Here is an 18,666-nt window from a genome sequence, read left to right as displayed (position 1 = left end):
GGGTGTGCATCCCTCCTCGGACAGAGTGTGCGTCCCACCTGCTCGGGGTGTGCATCCCACCCCTACGGGGTGTGCATCCCCAGCAGCTCTGGGTGCGCGTCTGCCCTGCTCAGGGCTGACGGGGGCAGGCTGCCGTGCTGCAGAGACGGGGCAGCCTGGCAGGGCTCACGCGGCGCGAGGCAGCGCTCAGCACCGCACCGTTGGGTGCTGCACCCCACTGCTGGGCCACCCAGCACCAGCCTCATCTGCTCAGGAAACTACAAGCTGAAGGGTGCTTTTTTTTGAGAGGCTGAATAAACCACGCGGTCCACTTCTCACATCAAGCCTTTATTCCCATCTCCTTCCCACTACACGCAGGTGCACGGAAGCCAAGAGCAGCTACCACAGCGGTTTAAAAAATTACAAAAATAGAATTTGTACACAGCAAACATTCCTGATAGACCAGAAAGGCCCCAGCCACGTCACTGGCAGCAGCTACATTTCGGAGACGACGGCTCTTTGCAGACGCAGCCCGCGAGGCAGTTCTTGCAGCCGGCCGGGCAACAGGAGCAGCAGCCTGCAACGCAGCCGGGAGAGGAGGGTGCTCAGGGAGAGCACGGGGTGCGCCTTCGCCGCCCCGCGCCGGCACCCCACGGACGTGCTGCCAGGCAGGGCAGGGAGCTCACAGCTGCCGTATTAAAGTTTTACCCACTTGGCCTTTATAAATAAAGGCCAAGCTTCTGTCGGTGCTGCTGAGAGCCCAATCCAGCGCAAGCTAAATCTAACCCTTTGGCTCGAGCGATGCTCCAGAGCAAGCCTGAGCCTGCAGCCAGGCCGTGCCGGGGCGCCCTGCCGCACCGCGGCCCCTTGCCCCGAGACGCCATCTGTGTTTTTGGTCACCCCGTGCTGTTTGTACCCAGGGCGAAGCCCCGCATCCATCCCAGCTCCGCCGTTGTTGCGGCCCCCCCCACCTCCCTGCGAGCTCTAACAGGGTCTCCGGCGCCCCGGCGGTGGGGAGCAGCTTTCCGACAGGAAGGGCATCGCCGACCCGACCCGCCGCCCTCCCGACGGGGCCCCCGAGCGACCCGCACTCACTTTTCTGGCACGACGCGCATTTGCAGGCTTTGCACTTGCAGTTGGGTGCGCAGGTACAGGAGTCACCTGGGGACAGAGCGAGCGGCTCAGCCCGGTGCCGCAAGGTGCAGGGACAGGCACGGTGCATGTCCCCGCTCCCGGGCACCTGCACCCGCCCCACGGCTTTCTGCCTTTCCCGATCCCATATCATGTTTGGGGAGGCTGCAAAGAGCCAGCCCGGAGACGTAGGCCACGCTGCTGAACTAAAGCACCGGATATTTCCCCAAGCAGGCGGCTCTCATTTAGTTAAAGAGGGGAAATCGCATCGCCAGCCTGGTATTGGCCTCCTGGGTGGATGCGCCCAGGTTCATCCCGGGTGCGCGGTCCGGCTCGGCACCGGGCTCGCTCGGGGCAGGGCTCGCTCACCAGCCACGCAGTTGCAGTCCTGGCCGTCCATGGCTCTCGGGCAGCGCCGCGGCACAAAGCTCCTCAGCAGTCAGGCGGGAGGTTTGCTGCCGAGCGCCTTCTGCCTCCTATTTATGCCGCTGCAGGGAGAGGGAGCGGGTGCAAACGCCCTGCACACGGTCCCCGAGGCAGGGGCGAGCCGGCCGGCTGGGGAGGACGCTGCGTGCCGACTGCCCGGAGCGCGTTGCACCCGGCCGGGGCGATGTGTGCAGAGCGCCGCGGGGGGCCTTGCGCAGGGGGGTTGGGGGCAAACTCCCCTGGGGCATTGCACGGGGCCAGGGTGCCGCATGCAAACTTCCCCGGGGTGCATGACACCGAATTACAGGCACGGAGCAGGGTGCTGCGTGCAAACTCTCTGGGGTGCGTTGCGCTGGTCTGCGCAGCAGGAAGCAGAGCGCTGTGTGCAAACTACTCCGGCTGCGGTACACGGGGCTGAAGATAACACGTGGCTGGGCAGCACGCAGCAGGGCAGTTTGTTTAAAACTGCTGCGGGTGCGTTGTGCCGGCCTTGGCGGCACGGAGCAGGGTACTGCGTGCAACAACCCCCCCCGCCCGCTCGCCCCGGGTGCATAAACAAGGAGCGACAGAGCAGAGCAGCGCGCTGCGTGCAAACGGCCCCGGCGGCGCCGCGCCAGGTTACAGCGGGGAGCCGGGCGCTGCGTGCAGAACGCCCCGCGCGCCCCACCCGGAGCCGGAGCCGGAGCCGCGGGCGAACCGCGCCGCGCCGCGCAGCCCCGAGCCGCTGCCGCCTGCAGCGCTCGCCCACGCCTCGCTGCAGGGCCGCCGCGCCACCTCCGCGGCGCGGGCACCGGCGACAGGAAAAAGCCCGTGCTGGTGCTTTCCGCTGCCGCCCCCGCCGGGGAGCCGCCAGCCCGGCGGCTGGGGCCGGGTGCACGCACCGGCCAAGCGCTTGCCTCGCCGCCCCTCTTGCTTTCTGGCAAAGGACCTTTCCCCATTTTTTTTTATTTGCTTTTTGTTTTTTTTTTTAATGCACTTACGAAACGGGGCAAGGCAGGCCCCTAAAAGCGGCCGCCAGTGTCGCTCCGCTGTTGCAGCAGGAGGTGTTGGGAGCTCGCTGAAGCGAAAGACACCCGCTACCGTAAACGCCCAGCGCCTTTCAAAGGCAAACACATGCCGAGCGGGGCGTTTCTTTGCTCACGGGGCAGGGCTGGCGCGCTGAGCCGGCGGCCGAAAGCAGCCCGGCCCGAAGGCGCGGGATGCTCTGGGGATGGAGCCCGCTGCGGAGACCCGGGAAGGGGCGAGGGGGCGGCGCTGCTGGGCGCCTGCCCGCGGCGCACCCGGGGGGACGTGTAAGAGCAGGCAGCGAGGGGCTGCCGCAGCTCGGCAGGGGCTTTCGGAAAGGAAACGCGCCCTAGGTTACCGTCCCATCGGCCCCTCCGCGCTCACGGAGCCGGCGTCGCCCAGCGGCTACCCCAAACAACGGGCAGGCCGAGGGCACCGTTTATTCCCAGCCGCCGGGGGTTTATTCCCGGGCAGGCGCTGCTTCCCTCCGGAAGCCGGAGATGACCGCAGCCCCGAGCGGGAGCCCCCCCGAAACGCCCCCGCACCCTCCCGCCCTCCCCCGCTCCAGCCCGGCTCCCAGGAGCTTTTTGGTTTTTAAAACCCGGAGGAAGTCACGGGCGCAAGAGGAGCGCGGGGACAGCCCGAGGAAGGCGCGAAGCGGGTGGCAGCAACGGACACTCTCCCGCCAGCGAGGCCCATTCTTTTATTTTCCAGCCACTTTCACCCGTGGCACGAGAGATACAAAACAGTTATGAAAAAATAAGCTCTCCCCCCCCACCCCCCCCGCCCCGCTTCAGCGGCAGCAGCTGCACTCGGCGGCCGCCGGCTCCTTGCAGACGCAGCCCTTGGCGCAGGTGTCGCAGCCCGCCGGGCAGCAGGAGCAGCAGCCTGGGAAGCAAGGCGAGAGTTAGGGGCCGGCCCGTCCCCGCCGGCGTCCGCGGGGAAGGGGGTCTTCTCCAGGGGCCGGGGGACTCCCGGGGAGGGGGGTCCCGCAAGGCGGCGGCATCCTCCACGGGGAAGGAAAATGGGGGAGGGGGGAAGGAAAATAGGGGGGTCCCAGGGGGCTCCCAGCGGGCGGGGGGGGGAAGAGACCCCTCCACGGGGCGCCCCTCGGTGCCCGCCCCAAGCGCCCCCCCGCCCCGCACTCACTCTTGCGGCAGCTCCGGCAGCGGCAGTTCTTGCACTTGCAGGACCCGGCGCAGGAGCAGGAGTCACCTGGGGCGGGGAGAGCGCCGTGAGCCGGGCCGAGCCGGGCCGGGCCGGGCCGGGCCGCGCCGGGCCGCGGGTACTCACCGGTAGCACACGTGCAGTCCTGGGGGTCCATGGCTCGGCTCGGCTCGGCTCGGCTCGGCTCGGCTCGGCTCGGCTCGGCTCGGCTCGGCTCGGCTCGGCAGCACTGCCGGCCCCCCGCCGGCCGCCCCCTCTTTATGGGGCTGGGCGGCGCGGGGCGGTGCTGGGCGCTGCGCACGGCGCCTGCCGCGCCGGCCGCGGGCGCTCCGGCTGCGGGGAAATCACTTGGCTGCTTGGGTGGCTTTTTGGGAAATCGTCCTTGGTCCCGGCCAAGCCGCGCGGGACGTGAGCGCTCGCGTGGGGCGGTCACGGGTGCAGCACGCCGGCGAGCGGGGACGTGGGTCCTGCCGCGCCAGCGTCCCTCCAGCATCCCTCACCCGTCGTCCTTGCTTACGGCTGCTCTATGTCTTGGCGTACACGTATTTATGTCACACATTAAATATTTCACATTAACATCTCATATTAAAGATCACACCTAAATATTTAACGCGTGCATATATGTGATACATATTTCTATAAGAAATATCTATACTTGAAGAAAGAAGCTGCCTGCTGAGGGGAGAGCCCTGCCTGCCCATCAGCGAGGGGGGGTTCCCGCACCCGCGGCTGACGGTTCGTGTCCGACAGACTCGGGGCAGCTCTCACCCCGTTTCGTGCCTTGTGGCCAGAAAGGGGCGCACCCAGCCGGCAGCACTTCCAACAGCGGGGCGCCGGGGGACACAACGGGTGTCCGGGGGACAACTGGGTTCCCCCGCACCCAGTACCCGCATCCGAGAACGGTGCGCCTATCGGCAATTCGCACGAGCCATTCAGAAAGAGGGTTTGGGGCTGGGGTGACGGCCCTAAACCCCTCAGGCAGCAAGTTAGCAGGAAAATGACCTCAACCGGAAGGATTTATCAGCAGCTAAGTGCTGGTTGCTGCAGGATGTGGTGTCCCGGCTGCTGCAGAGCGGAGGGCCGTGCGTACCGGCGGGCTGACGCAGCGGGGCAGAGCGCCGAGCCGCAGGCCGGAGGCTTTCTGGGAACCGCGAGCCGCTGCCCGGAAGGCGGCATTGCAGCCGGACGAGGTGGTCCACGGCCACCTCGTCCCTCTGACCAGCGCCGACGCGAGCGTGCGGGAAGGTGCTGGCAGCGCCTCTCGCCCCGGCCGGCGGCACACGTGCGCTGCGGCGTGCCGTCCCGCTCGTGGGCGTTTTCCTGGAGCCAGCACCGGAAAGCAGCCTGTTTCCCAATCGGAGTTTCACCCAAATAGCTAACTCACTCCGCAATGAGAAAGATTACGGGAGGGATGAGCTGCGTCGCCCCCGGGGCCGTGGCTTTGCGGAAATCCCAGCGTGCGGGCATGTGCCGGGCGCCAGAAGGAAGAGGCCCTTCCAGAGGATTTCGCTCCCGGCGGCGAAAGCTTGGCTCTTAGCGAGCGCGCTGGCACGGCTCCCCGCGCCACGGGCTCTGCGGCACGGGGCCGAGCGCTGGCGCGGGCCCCGCGGCTCGGCGGGGAAGGCGGCCGCGCGGGGGACCGCTCAGGTCCGCCGCCCTCCGGACCTGCCAGCACGTCCCTGTGTCACAGCCAGCTGTGCTGCGACTGTGACCCTCGGGTGCCGGGAGCATCCTTTGCAGGCGGTGGGACCGAGGCGGCGTGGGGTGCCGAAACCACAGGGGACAGCCGGAGCAGGACGCCGAGCGCTGCCTACGGGGCGGCAGCGCGCGGGCCTCCTCTCCAGCCGTTCGGCGCGGCGCTGCGAGACCTCAGCCTGGATGCGCCTGCCGGGTGCATCACGTCGGCCCGGGTTTGGGTCGCGAAGCAGGAGGGGAAGGTATCAGGAACGGGGGAAAGCATCCTGGAAGGATACAGCTAGTGGAGCAGAGGGGTATCCGAGAGGGAACGGCACCGTGGGCGGCTGGCAGCCGGGGATGCTCTCCGCCGCGCCGAACCTGTCCGCGTTCCTGCAGCGGTTGCTGACGTTGGCTCAGAAAAGCTCCCGCAGCCGAGAAGAGGTCTGGCCGTGGAAAGCTGCCTCTGGAGAGCCCCGGGATGCCCAAGAGCCCTTGCACGTCCCAGCGAAGCAGCGCGGCGCCGGGACCGAGCAGCGGCGTGGCGGCAGCTTGGAGAGGGACCAAAAACCCTGGTTCCCCGTGGAAAATCTGCCACCGGGCCGGTGGTCTGGGCAGGGGGAAAACTGCCGTGGTTCTTGCAGTGGAGCTGAACTGCCGGGAGGGCAAACGCGCTCGGTCTGCTGCTGCGACGCCTGGAGCCTGTTGTAGAAATGGTACCCCTGGAAACGGGCACGGCTGCGGTGTTTATTACGCCGTCAATGAATGCCTGTATTAACGAGGTGCTCATTAGCCCCGAGGATTTCTGGGGCAGGAAAGAGCACGGGGAACAACAGGCAAAAAAAAAGTATAGAGAGAGAAAATTGCCCTGTTGAGAAGGGGAAGCGTCACACGAAGAGCGTGTGCTGCTTTTAGGGAGGGCACGTTTGAGGCCGGGTTTGAAGAACGAGGGGCAAAACAAGACCGACCGTCCGCACAAGCCAAGGGGGTCAGCGAGGACCCGGCTCCCCTGGGACCCCGCCGTGTTTCCAGCTCTCCTGCTACGCGGGGGGAGCGAGGCGAGGGGAGAACTGCCTTGGCCGACAGCGAGTCGCCGGCGACAGGTTCCTTGTAGGTATGTATATACAGGTAACTTTATTTAGGAAGCTTATTACGTGTCGCGCAGGACAAATACTGAACACATGTAAAAAAAAACCACACACAATAAAGTTATTCTTCTTCCGGTTTCCGTGCGTACAGCGGAGCGGCAGGCAGGCCGCCGGCGGAGCCCTATTTGCAGCAGCTGCACTTGGCGGACGGCGGCCCTTTGCACACGCAGCCTTGGGCGCACTTGGCGCAGCCGGCCGGGCAGCAGGAGCAGCAGCCTGCAGCGGGGACAACGGTAAGTCGGGGATGTTCCCGGGGGCTCGCTGGGAGCGGGCCGGCGCGTGGGTCGGGTTTGGAGGCGACGCGCGGGGACAGGGTAACGGGTGCTGCCCGGGCGCCGAGGCCTCCCCAACGCCTCTGCGCTTCCCGCTGGGGTCGCGTTTAAACAGGAGCCACATCAGGCCTTGGTTACAAACCTGGACCAGGTAATTTAAGGATGGTAAAAATGGGGGGGGTGAAGGGGGGGATCTCCTTGTCCTGTCCCTAACCTGCTGCTCTGGGCATCTCTGGGCCCCCCTGTTCCTCCTCTCACCTCCCCGACCTTCCTGTGTCTCGCTCTTGGGGGAAGAGCATCCTCCCCAGCCCCGTCTCGGCATCCTCCCCACCTTCGCCTTCCTCCCCGGCGGTGTGTTTTACGTCCAGGTACCCGCCTGAAGGTACCCTGAAGGACACCAACGGGCCCCTCGAGCTTTTTCGCAAGCCCTTGGGTGCGCAGCGCCGTCGGCAGAGGGGGGCAAGCGTGGCTCGGACAGAGCAGCTCCGGAAGGAGGGCCTGGCGCCGAGGCGAACGGGCAACCCGCGGGCCGGGTCTCCCCCGGGAGCGGAGTGCCGCGGACGCCACCTCGCACCAAGCCTCGGGCCTCAGCGCGGGGCGACTCACGCACTGATATTTGGGTTACGCTGGGTGCCTGGTGCTGCTTAAGGGGGGAGACGTTTCGTGTTTGTTTGCTGGGGGGGGAGGAATATAAGAGGAACAAACTAACGGCTGGAAAAGGGGCTCCGGAGCCTGGTCTGGTTTCGTAAGGCGAGAGATGCGTAGTGAGAAAATGCAGGTGTTTGAGCTTGGCATGGGCACCTTTGCCGAAAAGAGGCGAGCGCCTGGGCGCTCTCCGCCACCCGCTTACCTTTCTTGCACGACGTGCATTTGCAGTTTTTACATTTGCAATTGTCGCCGCAGGTGCAGGTGCCGCCTGAAACGCGCGGAAAGGAGAAGAAGAGCCAGTGAGAGGTGCCGGGTCGGGGACGGGGCGCGCGCGCGGGGCCGCGCTCGGGGCGCCGCCGGCCGAGGGCTGCGACGAGCCTCCCCCCCGACCCCGGGGCGCTCGCTGGGCTCCGCCGCGCCGCGACCGCCTGCGTAGCCTCGCCGCCCGGCACCGCGGCGGCTCCGGCTGCCAGGCTGCGGCCGATGCTCGGATGCCGGGGACGCGGCCGCCTGGCCGGGTACCGGCCGGCCGCCGCCTCGCTCGCCGCGGGAAAGCCGGGGCAGGGCGGCATCGCCGGAGGTGAGCGGGCCGCGGCGGCCCAGGGGAGGCGCGGGGGGATGCTCGGGCAGAGGCCTGGCTTACCCGTAGCGCAGGAGCAGTCCTGGGAGTCCATGTCTGGCCGGGCCGCGGCTGACGGAGGCGCGGGGAGATGGGAAGCGAGGCTTAGCCGGGACTCGCAGCCGCCTCCTATTTATCCCCGGCCAGGAGAGAGCGAGTGCAAAACCTCCGCCCCTCACAGCCCTGCACACGGCTCTGCCCAGGCACCTGCCCCGGGCGCTGCTGATTCATTCCCCATCCGCGCGGCGACGGAGGATGCGGGCCTTGAGCGCGTCCCGGGCAGGAGCGGGCCTGTGACAGCGGCTGGGCGGCAGCCTGCTGCCCGCGCAGAGAACGAGGGCGCTCGTGGCACGGGTGGCGGCTGCCTGCATCGACCTGCAGAGGCGCTGGTTGGCGGGGAGCAGGGGCGGGGGGGGGGAATAGTGTGCGGCTGCAGAGAACAGTCAGCTCTCATCACACAGATGATGTGCCACAGGAGCCGGGGGAGGGGGGGCAGATAGAGCAAAGGCAGGTCTGCCTTGCAGAGCTGAGGGGAAGCGGGTGAAAACGCCTGTTCACCGGCCGGCGGCCGCGTGTGAGCCTCCTAGGCGCAGCAGCCTCGTTTGCCGTTCGCTCTAGTCTGCGCTCAGCTTGGACGTGAGCCCTGTTTTCTCGCGCTTTGCCGGAAATTAAAAAAACACCCCCCCCTCCCGCCTAGGAGCAGCCCCTCTCGTTACCCCAAGGAGCTGTTGCCCGTCTCGGCCGGTGATCCAATGATCCAAGGCGGGAGGTTCAGGCGTTTGGGCAAGCCTGAGGTGGGAAGACGGGTTTGGTGCTGCGTTTAGCAGCCCCTGGGCTCGTTTCAGGGCTCCTGACGTGCAGGACAGGACGGGGCGGAAGCTGTTGCTGCTGCAGCGCACGGGAAGGTGTGCGGCCCTCCAGCAGAACAGCGCAGCAGTCCTGGACGTAAATAATCTTCGGGAAGGTGTCTGAGACACGGGGCGCCTGTCCCGCTGACGGGGCACCTGCGACACCCCACACGACTCGAGACGATTGCTAAAAACCACGGGTCCGTCTCAGGGCTTGTGACGGCAGCCGGCAACGAGTCAGACGGCTGCGCCAGGCGCGCGCGAAGCACCGGGCAGCATCCCGCTCCCCGGCTCCGAGCGACGCGCCGCCACGGCGCCTGCCCGGCATGCCGGCCCGGCCGCGCGCGTCGCCCGCCTCTCGAGCGGCGCCGGCCTTCGGGGACGCGGCCCTGGGCCGGATGCAACGTCCCGCGGCGCCGGGCTCCGCCGCGCGTCCGAGCAGGGGCGAGGGCAGGCGGGGGGTCCGCGCAGGCGGCCGCTCCCCCGCGGGTACATCGCGCCCCGACGCCGCTCGCCCCGCTCGGCCGAACCGGCGAAGAGAGCCCTCCGGGGAGCACGGCCGCCGGCCCGACCGCTCCCCGCGCGCCCCGGTCGGGCCGCGGGAGGACAGGGCCGGCGGAGGGGCTTGCGCTCGCCGGCTGCGCCAACGGCTCGACGGCGCTCGCGCCGCGGCGAGCACCAAAGGCAATTCCCCGCCGGCAGCAGCGCTGGTGCCCTCCGCAGCGCCGCCGGGCTCCCGGCGCGTGGCAGGTTTTTATGGAGAAAGGGTTTTTGGTAGAGAAAGGGCTGTATAAATCCAGCCCGCGCCTCCACGCACCCTGAAAACCATCAGGAAACCGTAGAAACGATCGCGGCTCAGAGAGCAGACTAGACGGGTCGCTGGACGGGCACCTGGCGTTGTTACTGGCCGAGAACAAACGCCGACGAGTGCTAAAACCCTGGGAAGCAGGTGCCGACGCCGTTTCGTTTTGCCGGCGCTTGCCGGCCCTTTGGCCGAGGAGGACGAGGATGAGTCACCTCTGCACCTGCCCCCGAAAGCCGGCCCCTCTCCCAGCGGCTCCCGTTTTGGCACGTGCGCGCGCCAAGCCGGCGGCCTTGGGAAGCGTTGGGGAGTGAAACTAGAAGCGTAGGGTGACATCATACTCTGGAGGCTTCTTTGTTTTCCCAGGAAAGACTAGCGAAGTTGCGGTCATTAGCAACAAAGCCGTTCTCGGGTCACGGAAAAGCAACGCGTGAGCCGGCAGTCTGCTTTACCTCCTGAGCCGCTCAGGGAGCGCCTGCCGGTCTTGACGGCGGCTCTGTGCCCGCACCTTGATGAGAGCAGTGATTGCAGGACCGCGAAGACATAGCCGAGCGGGTGCTCAGGTATCAGCAAAGACACGGCGTGGGCTAACGCCCCGCGCAAACACGCTCCTTGGCCGGCCTCCCCAGCCTGGGATAAAGCCTATAGCAAGAGAAAGCTCCTTTTAACGAGAGCCTGCTCGCCGTCGTTAAGGGTATTAGCAGGTTTTCATTAAAAAGAAATTGCACTGCGTGCAATACCGCCCCGCTTTCATAACGCCGCGTAACGCTTTGATGTGGGTTGCTGGGGATCTGCGCTGCAGTCCCGCAGGCTGCGCGCGGGGCTGCGGCTCAAAGGCCCCGCTTTCTGAGCCTGGCTCTGCCAGCGCCTCGCTCCACGGCTCTGGGCAAGCTGAGCCTGGCTCTGCCAGCGCCTCGCTCCACGGCTCTGGGCAAGCGACTTCACGCTGCCTCTGTGTTTGTTCCCTGCCAACTGGATATCAATGTTATCTCCTCCCTGCAAAAGAAGTGCGGAGAGGGTGGTGATTACCACTGTTGCTATCATTTGTTCTTAATGAGGGAGGGAAGGAAAAAGCAACAATACTGAGCCGATATCATGCTGGCTTTCACCCAGGCAATTGGCTCCATTTGGATGAGACCGACCCGGCAAGCTCCTTGCTGGCCCCAGCGGAAAACGGTGCTCCCGTTTTCCTTGTTTCCTGGGGTGTGTTTTCGGCAGGAGCGGCTTTCCCGGCTGGGCCGGCGCAAGCAGGAGCGGGGTGGCCGGCGTCCCCTGGCGGGAGCTCCCCCACAGCGGTGGGTGGTTTTGGGGCTGGGCGAGGATGCGTTTGGGCACGTCTGGAAGATGAAAGGGCCGACGTCTCTTTTGATCATGAAACTCCCCTAAACGTTACTGGGAATTACTTCGAGGTCTAACGAGGGCAGAATTGCAGCCCCCAAGGAGAGGAAGGGGCTGAGGACACAGGCAGCCTTGGCTGCCGAACAGGAGGACTTAACCTTACTTTCTCCCCCCGCGCGGTGACGGCCACGTTCCCACCCGCTCCGGGTGCCGTCTCCAGGCGAGGGCAGAGGAGCGGTGGGCCGAGGAGCCACCGAGCGCAGGAGCCTGCAGACCCTTCCCCGAGCAAAGAGAGCCCCAGACACACCAGCAGCCTCCCTTCTCCTCCTTAGCTCTCCTTCTGCCCTCCTGCCGCTGGCCTCGAACCCCTCCAGCGCTTCCCAGCGTACGTCTTTTGTTTTCTTGCCTTCCCTTTGTCTCCTTCAGGTTCCCACAGACTTCAAACTCACCTGTTCAAACTGCTCTCCTCCTGCCCTGGCTGAAACGTGACTTGAAGTTTCCAAGTATCGTTACCTTGGGCATGTTCATTTTTTCTCCCCGCTTGCTAATTTTCAGAAGTAGAAGCTGAGAGACGAGTGACGAGTAATCCCCTGGGGTGCTGAGCAGACACTTGCCTGAGCTTGCAAAACGCCAGCCCCCTCAGTACAAACGCACACGCGAAGCGGACGCGATAGCCTCCTCGACGGCTTCATAACCCTGCGTGGGCCACCAGTCCTGCAGACGGCGGCCCCGGCCGCAACGCTCCCCTTCGCCGCCGCCGCGGGGGGAGGCCGGAGCCGGGCGCCCGCTCCGAGGGGCCGAGCGGTGACCGGGCCGCCCGGCCTGGCGGGAGCCGAGCTCGTTCCGCACGGGAGCGGGCGCGAAGCGCTCAGTCTGCTCTGCTGGCTCCAGCTCGCCGAGGCAGCTTCTCCGAGGGAGAGGAGCAAACCTGGAGGGGAGAGAGGAGAAAAGCCGCTCAAAACAGCCACGGCGTTTAGGCTCAGTCTTCTCCTCCTGCTTCATATCAGGAAATAGTCAGGCATGTAGTCAGCATCGCTTATTCCTCCCTGCTCCTGCAATCCCTACAGCTCTCCCCCTCTGAGGGCCGGAGAGGATCACTTTTGACGACAGGTTGCCGAGCCCCCCGCTGTTAGACAGCTGAGTGTTTTTCAGGGTTTCGGATCTCGACAGGGGAGACCGAACAGGAGGATCCCTGCCAGTCAGATAAGGACATCATGAATTTTCAGTTGTGTTTGATGTCCTCGCCAGTAAACAACTCCTGGGTGGTTAAAGACCTCATTCGGTTGTCAAGGCCAGCTTCTCCAGATAGTCCGCCTTCATGTCTTTGCCAACAGCCAGTGCCAGCTGTTTTATGGTGTAGATGTATTCCCTCAGGACCTAGGAAACGCAAAACACTGCTCCTAGGGCACGAGCAGTCATCAAGCAACTCCAGTGCCCCCCGTCAGGGAGCGTGGTGTCCTCGATAACCTTTTGCTGGTTACGGAGATCTCCGCTTCGACTATCAAAATGAATCGGCTCTCGAGCAAAGGGACACTGCTCCCAGGTTTATACCGAAGGCCAAAGGAGCCTCTTCCCACTCACATCAATAGCCTGACTTGGTAAAAACGTTCTGGAAACCCGTCCTGCTTGATTTTCTCAGGCTGACAGGGAAATACCAGAGTAATTGCCAAAATGATGTGGCAGAGGATCTCTTTAGGAGAGATCCTTCGGCAGAATGGGATTTAGTGCTGGCTTGAGCCAAGGAGAGAGCGGGAAGAAACAAAAGCATCACTAGAGGTGCAAGGTCCTGGGAAGGCCTCGGCAGCCTGGTTTCCGTTGGCTTCATGCATGGCGCTGAGCTCTCGCCTCTGGAGCAGCAGCCTGGGACCTTTGAACCTCTGTTGCTGGTCTACTGAAGCCAGGGCAGAAGTGACTTGGCAAGATGGGGCATGGAAAGTGCTCACGCTTGCCGGTGATACTACAGCTGCGCTGCAGGCGATGCAGCAGGGTGAAAAAACTGTGCCACTGAGCATTTCAGGAAGCCACGGTCTCGGGAAATCGGCCGCCGGATGGTAGTGCTACTTAGCACTGCCACGGCCTCTCCAGCTTTGCCTTGGCTGCCGGGAAGGACACGGAGCTGTTCTCGCCTCCTCTGCTTTGCCAATGGGCTGGTCTCCTTTTCCTGGGCTATGTCCTCCCACAAGCTGCGAGAAAGCTTTTAAATCTCAAACGATGCCTGTGTCTGCAAGGCAGTGGTGACGCCACGTGTCCATCCTTTACACCTGCATTGACTTTCCCAGATCGTAAAGCAACTGCAAAGTGCTACTTTTGCAACTCAAAAACCAAAGGGGGAAAAACGGGACCAGATGCTATTGATATGTCATAGATGACCTTAAAAATACCCCAGGAAGGTCCTAATCTCTGCAAAAGATTCGTGCCCGGAGCCAGGTGCCAGGCCAGGCCCTGAGAGCCAGTCCTGCACTTGAACACAATCGCTGTGCGCATCTAAGTGCCTGGTGTCCAGTCTGTACAGAACCATACTGTCTCAAGTAAGGGAGGTGACTCTTAAAAAGCTACAGCAAAGTTATGATGTCAGTCTTCAAAGTTTCAGAGCTGGCAAATGCTGAGTTACAGCTTTAACAAGCAGCATAAATTCAGACTTACATAAAAGCCAATGCCATAATGAGAGATGTAAAGTAATATTTATAACCCAAATAATACATATTTAGAGAGAAGTGTGCATTTTCATACATTTACAATTTTATCAGTCTATAATGGTATATTAGCGTGCATTTGTTTCCTGTTTTGCTCGATCAGGTTTACACTAGCCTGGAAAGAACAATACTTTATACTGCTGGGGGATGAGTTTGGGCTTCTGCGAACTCATTGTCTGAGAGGGCAGCAGCATGTTCTGGACTTCGGGAATACCCTGTTGCTCGCTGGAGTTCATATTGGTGTTACGCCTTTGTGCTCTGTTATGGAAACCTGGATCAGGAGAGGAGACCCACTGCAAGGCTGGCATTGAAATCTGTGCTTGTCCACAATAGTTTCAAAAAGGGGAAAAACACCCTCTTTAATATGCTTCATACGGTTGCCACCTCATTATCCAAAAGCATAATGCCACGTTGATAGAGTTGCCAGAAAACTTCATAAAAACAATTAAAAAAGAAAAATGTTGTTTTCAAATTTGGAGTCGCATGATTTACCTCTGCTGGAAAGGCAGCCAGGCCTGATACGTGCTGCCCACTTTGCGCTCTGTTTTTCTGCTTTTCACATGAATGCTCCCTTTGAGAGCCTATCATTCACATTCAGAACAGGAAAGCTACTGCTGACCAGCGTTTGACAAAATAAAATAAAAAAAAAAAACCACAGGGTTTCATCATTCATTCTCTGAGTTGTAAACAGTACCTATTTCTAAATGCAAACCAGGAAACACCAGTCAGCTTTCCTAGAAGTAAATTAATCTTCCCCTCGATGGGATTGGGTAGCCTTTTTAGAGACAGGGGTGTTGTCCCAGCACATCGTTTTTTCAAACCTCCTATCTTGCATCGGGATGTGATGCAGATGAGAATTTTCCACCACGCTCTTAAGCAGTGCTGCAACAGCAGTGGCAGACGGCAGATATGTATGCTCCTCCGAGAGCAGGGGCTATTTGCGTTACCTCGGAAAGCTGCAGTGTTAGAATTATTTTTTAAACTTTAGTCACCTGTTATTCAGAGTACTTTAATGGTTTCCAAAGTCACAACTTCGAGCCAGAGTTTCCCTGTAAAGATTGTTCTCGACCATTCTGCATTACATCCTAATATCCCTTCCAGCTAACGCACGTAACTTGGCCGTGCTCAGCAGAGCCTACTATCCAAACTTGCCTTAAGAGCTAACCATTAATTTTTCACTGGGAAATATAGAGGAGACGTCAGTATTCTTGCCTGTGCGTTAGAAGTTGGGTGACTGATAAAATTAGTTGTTTCCTACCCTGTTTTTCCCCTGCACTTTCAAGTGCTTTTAGTTGAAACCCAGCGCACAAGGTGAATACTGGCACTGCAATTGTATCAGGTTTTGTGCATGTGGATAAAATAAGCTGGCTGTAATTTTCCTTTGCTGTAATTTTTTGCTTCTCCTCCTCCCTCTGACTCCAGCCAGAGCTGCTGTCTCGTGTCACTGTGGTGCAATGTGGTGACCTCCTTTCCACCCCGTTTGAGCTTGCTGGGTGCAGCTCCTATCTCCAATCCCTGGCTGGCAGCACCTGCACCCGGAGCTGCTGGCAGGGAAGGAGAGCAGCCGAGGCCCTGGGTGCCGGCCATGGCAGCGGGGCTGTGGGGTGCTGGGGGGTGCTGCTCCCTAAAAGATATTTTCTGTTGATATTTGTGCTTTTGGCCATTCCCAGCCATTTGGCCAGAGAGGTGCTTGCCAGGTCACCAACATCAGCGCGCACCTCTCTCCCCTGCCGTGACCCTGAGTGCGATGGCCCTTTGCAACCGCCAGCACAGACAGTTTGCTCAGTTGCTGCGTTTTGGAGTCTGCTTTCCCCGGTACAGTGAAGGGCTGTTTTGGTGAAGGAGTGGATGATTTTACTAAGACTGTACAGCTAAAGTCCTGGGAATCCTCAGATTTCACTCTGCTCTTACTTCTGCTGCTGACTCTTGCCACGACCTCGGCAAAATCACTTGGATCCCACTTCAGCGCAGAAGCAGCTGCTTAGTTTAAAGAAAGTGACAGAGTCATAGTTCCTTAAATTCTTAAAGTTTGTAGATGCCTTGATGGATCAGAGCCCTTACACTTCGTATTGTGGTTTCCACGCAGATATCCAGATCCCATGGGTATTCAATAAGGATAATACAGTCTACTCTCACCGGGGTGGTTCGAGATTTAATTCAGTGGTCTGTCAAGTTCACTCCTGCACGGAGAGCTAAGTGAGGTGTCGTAAGCCAACCTGCAATGGATCAAGAAACATGACCCAGGCTCGTGCCAAAAGTTGCCTTCGTTCTTATCCAGCTCTGAATTTGCGAGCAGCCATTTAAACCGCAGAGCCCGGTGGGCGGGTGGGTGCGATGCCACGTCACCCCTCAGTGCGTCGCTGGCGTTAGGAACTGGTCCAGGGAGTCAGGATGGCACCGAGCCTCCCCCGCCACTGAAATCTCTTGAAGGAGATCTAACTCCCGGGTATTCACAGAAATTTGTAAAGGGTCTATTTATCAGCCAGCATGAAAAAACATGCCCAGGTTAGGACTGAAATCAGCGTTTATACAGGTGAACTGGCCCGCCAACCTGCAGCTGTGAGGGTGGAAGCATAGGAAACCAGTAGCAACAAAGCTCAGTGCAAGATCTTACCCACGGAGAAGGTGATTTTATTATACAAAATCTCTAAGCAAGTTGATTTTATTATACAAAATCTCTAAGCAAGTTGATTTTACATGCTCCTGCTCTCACCAAGACATACATATTCAAGCGTGTTCAAGCTGTGATCATTTGTGTGCAAGAGGGATGACAAGAGAGACCAACTTTCAAGTCCTCATCAGGCCTCTTGTGTTTTTCTTCATTGGCACTGAAACTCATTTCTGGACAGGTCTTTCACATTACCTAGGAGTGATATTTTGCTATTATCCTCCCCCTGGGCTAATCGAGAAAGGAATGTCATATGTGATACCGCTGCCATCGTCCTGTCGTTGGAGTGCAAGGTCTTCTGCCAGTGAGGTGTTTGCAGGATGCCTCCTGGCCTTGGGAAAAACAACGCGTGCCTCAAGGTGACTGATCGGAAGTGGTGTTTTTCACTATCAGTATAGGCCGTTGTTTTAACCTTTGATGTGCTGTTTCTTCTGGGGCTTTCACATGCATGAATGCATGCACGCACGCACCTACTTCGTTCACACCAATCTTAATATTTGTTATGACTGGCTACAGAATGGGTGGCGATAGTAGGAATTGGGGCAAGGCAGCTTGGCTGTGCAGTGAGGTAAGATTGTGCCTGTTCTCCGCAGGACTTGCGCACTATGTGAATCTGTGGATGTTTATAAAGCAACTGGAGTTACTCGCACGGCTATTAATGGGTCTTGCAACGCTGAACAGCACGAGTATTTGCGATCTATGACCGAGGTTTACAAGCTTCCTCTGATTCCAGAAATTATGGATTCTGTAAAAATACACATACAAGCCTATAAAAGAGCAGAACAAACGCAGAATTGCTTTGAAGTCGCTCCTTCCCAGCCAACGCGGTGTATTTTAATATATGATATGTTTTTACTGGCTTTCTTCTTGGTTTGAAATTTTCTTGGCTTAAAAATAAGAGCTCGATGGCTAAAAAGGTTGTGAACAATGTCAGTAAGCTTTACCTTGTGAAAGAGCTCTTAGTATTAGCTAAAAATAAGTATTATTCATGCAATTTAGCAATACGGATGGAAAAAAAGAGCGGGACAATGGTATGTCCCAAATGGCATCCACGGCAGGAGCAGGCTTACACCACACAACCCAACTCTATGCATCCTGCCTGTCCCACTTGGTGCGGGGGCAGCGGAGATGGTGTGGGGATGGGAGACACTGCGGCCTCTGCTCCCCTCCCCCTCCAGGGACCCCGAAACCTGGCAACTGCCCCATCCAGCTCCCCCAAACCCCATAAATGCCCTCTCCAACTCCCCCAAATTGCACAACTACCCCTCCAGCTCCCCCAAGCCCCACAGCTGCGCCCTCCAGCAACCCTAAATCCACAACTGCCCCTCCGGCACCTCGCAAACCCCACAATTGCCTCCTCAAGCTGTCCCAAGCCCCCAGACTGCCCCCTCCAGCTCCCCCGAACCCCACAGCTTCCCCCTTCGGTTCCCCTAAAACTGAAAATTACCCCCTGCAGCTCCCCCAAACTCCACAACTGCCCTCCTCAGCTCTCCCAAATCCCACAACTGCCCCCTCTAGCCCCCCGACCCCATAACTGCTCTGCCACCTGCCCCAAAACCCATAACTGCCCCCCCAGCTCTCCCAAATCCCATAAATGCCTTTCCAGCTTCCCCAGCCCCACAACTGCCCCCTCCAGCTCCCCCAAACCCCACAACTGCCCCCTCCAGCTCCCCCAAAACCCCACAACTGCCCCTTCAGCTTCCCTGACCCCACAACTGTCCCTCCAGCTCCCGAGACCACAACTGCCCCTTGCAACTCCCCTGAACCCAATAAATGCCCCTCCAGCTCCCCCAAATCCCTGACTGCCCTCCCCAGCTCTCTAAAATCCCACAGCTGCCCCCTCCAGCTCCCTCGAACAGCACAACCACCCCCAACTCCCGACTCCACAACTGCCTCTCCAGCTCCCCCACATCCAACAACTGCCCCTCCAGCTCCCTCCGACCCCAAAACGGCCCCCTCCAGCTCCCCTAACCCCAACTGCCCCCTACAGCTCACCCAAACCTCACAGCTGCCCCATCCAGCTCCAACCCCACAACCTTCCCCCCAGCTCCCCCAAACCCCATAACTGCCCCTCCAGCTCCCCCAACCCCACAACTGCCCCCTCCAGCTCCCCCAAACCCCTCAACTGCCCCTCCATCTCCTCCAACGCCTCAACTGCCCCTCCACTTCCCTCAAACTCCTCAGCTGCCCCTCCCGCTCCCCCAAACCTCACGACCGTCCCTCCAGCTGTCCCCAAACCCCTGAACGC

At 60.6% G+C, this 18,666-nt stretch overlaps 3 long non-coding RNA genes across 3 annotated transcripts; 1 reads left to right on the top strand and 2 right to left on the bottom strand.

The window, feature by feature from the left end:
- Positions 1–529: 529 nt before the first annotated feature.
- On the bottom strand, positions 530–2,192 carry LOC138068495 (uncharacterized). The gene is made up of 3 exons (XR_011143327.1): positions 1,480–2,192; positions 1,075–1,140; positions 530–667 (listed from the first exon to the last, which is right to left on the bottom strand). It is a non-coding gene; the product is annotated as an uncharacterized lncRNA (long non-coding RNA).
- Positions 2,193–3,871: 1,679 nt separating this feature from the next.
- On the top strand, positions 3,872–14,222 carry LOC138068381 (uncharacterized). Its single transcript, XR_011143116.1, has 2 exons — positions 3,872–6,763; positions 11,613–14,222. It is a non-coding gene; the product is annotated as an uncharacterized lncRNA (long non-coding RNA).
- LOC138068380 (uncharacterized) lies at positions 6,770–9,265 on the bottom strand. The gene is made up of 3 exons (XR_011143115.1): positions 8,094–9,265; positions 7,653–7,718; positions 6,770–6,944 (listed from the first exon to the last, which is right to left on the bottom strand). It is a non-coding gene; the product is annotated as an uncharacterized lncRNA (long non-coding RNA).
- Positions 14,223–18,666: the final 4,444 nt, after the last annotated feature.

Source organism: Struthio camelus, chromosome 10, assembly GCF_040807025.1.
Source record: "Struthio camelus isolate bStrCam1 chromosome 10, bStrCam1.hap1, whole genome shotgun sequence".
Taxonomy (NCBI): domain Eukaryota; kingdom Metazoa; phylum Chordata; class Aves; order Struthioniformes; family Struthionidae; genus Struthio; species Struthio camelus.
The sequence above is the reverse complement of the archived record's forward strand: the minus strand, read 5'-3'. Positions and strand labels throughout refer to the sequence as shown.